Here is a 1,345-nt window from a genome sequence, read left to right as displayed (position 1 = left end):
TTTAATTTGTGGTTCGTGTCTTTGTTGGTTACAGGACTCTTAATAAGATGTGAGTTTTAATTTGTGGTCCATGTCTTTGTTGGTTACAGGACTCCTAATAAGAGATGTGTTTTAATTTGTGGTCCATGTCTTTGTTGGTTACAAGACTCCTGATAAGATGTGAGTTTAAAAAATTAAAGACAAACATAACCAATATTACAGTTAATCCATCTAATTACTACTGGGGTTTTGTATGTATATTTTATATATATACACATTTTGGGGTGTTTAGTTCTTTACGCTGGCCATCATAACAAACATAAATATGAAATTACTTAATAATAAACAGTATATGAACCGTAATGGTAGTGGACGATATGAAAAAAAAAGTCGCTAATTTAAGGTTTATATTTGCAGAAAGTTCAAATAGTGTTACTGTGTTGATTGTAATTAACAGTAGAAGATTAATTAGTTATAGTTTAATTTGCTCCTTATTAAAAGCCTTCTAACTGTTATTGAAATCAAGGCCGGCTACAAATTACTCACATAAAAAATGGGTTTTCTACTTTTAAAGTCACGGTAATGATTAACATTGTTAAGATCTCGGTGCAGTTTAATACTGCTAAGATCATTGTAAAGATTAATACTGTTAAGATCACGGTAATGATTAATATTGTTAAGAAACCAGTGAAGTTTAATACTCTTAAAGTCACGGTAATAATTAATATTGTTAAGTTCCCAATATAGTTTAATACTATTAAGGTAATGATTAATATTGTTAAGATCTTAGAGAAATTTCATAGTGTTAAGGTAACGGTAATGACTAATATTGTTAAGATCTCAATTAAGTTTAATACTGTTAAGGTCACGGTAATGATTAATATTGTTAACATCCTAGTGAAGTTTAATACTGTTGAGGTCATTGTAATGATTAATATTGTTAAGATTCCGATGAAGTTTAATACTGTTAAGGTCACGGTAATGATTAATATTGTTAAGATCCTAGTGAAGTTTAATACTGTTGAGATCATTGTAATGATTAATATTGTTAAGATTCCAATGAAGTTTAATACTGTTAAGGTCACGGTAATGATTAATATTGTTAAGATCCTAGTGAAGTTTAATACTGTTTGGGTCATTGTAATGATTAATATTGTTAAGATTCCAGTGAAGTTTAATACTGTTAAGGTCACGGTAATGATTAATATTGTTAAGATCCTAGTGAAGTTTAATACTGTTGAGATCATTGTGATGACTAATATTGTTAAGATCTCAATTAAGTTTAATACTGTTAAGGTCACGGTAATGATTAATATTGTTAAGATCCTAGTGAAGTTTAATACTGTTGAGGTCATTGTAATGATTA

This window comes from Limulus polyphemus, unplaced genomic scaffold (assembly GCF_000517525.1).
Source record: "Limulus polyphemus unplaced genomic scaffold, Limulus_polyphemus-2.1.2 Scaffold9354, whole genome shotgun sequence".
NCBI lineage: Eukaryota > Metazoa > Arthropoda > Merostomata > Xiphosura > Limulidae > Limulus > Limulus polyphemus.
Note: the sequence above shows the minus strand (reverse complement) of the source record.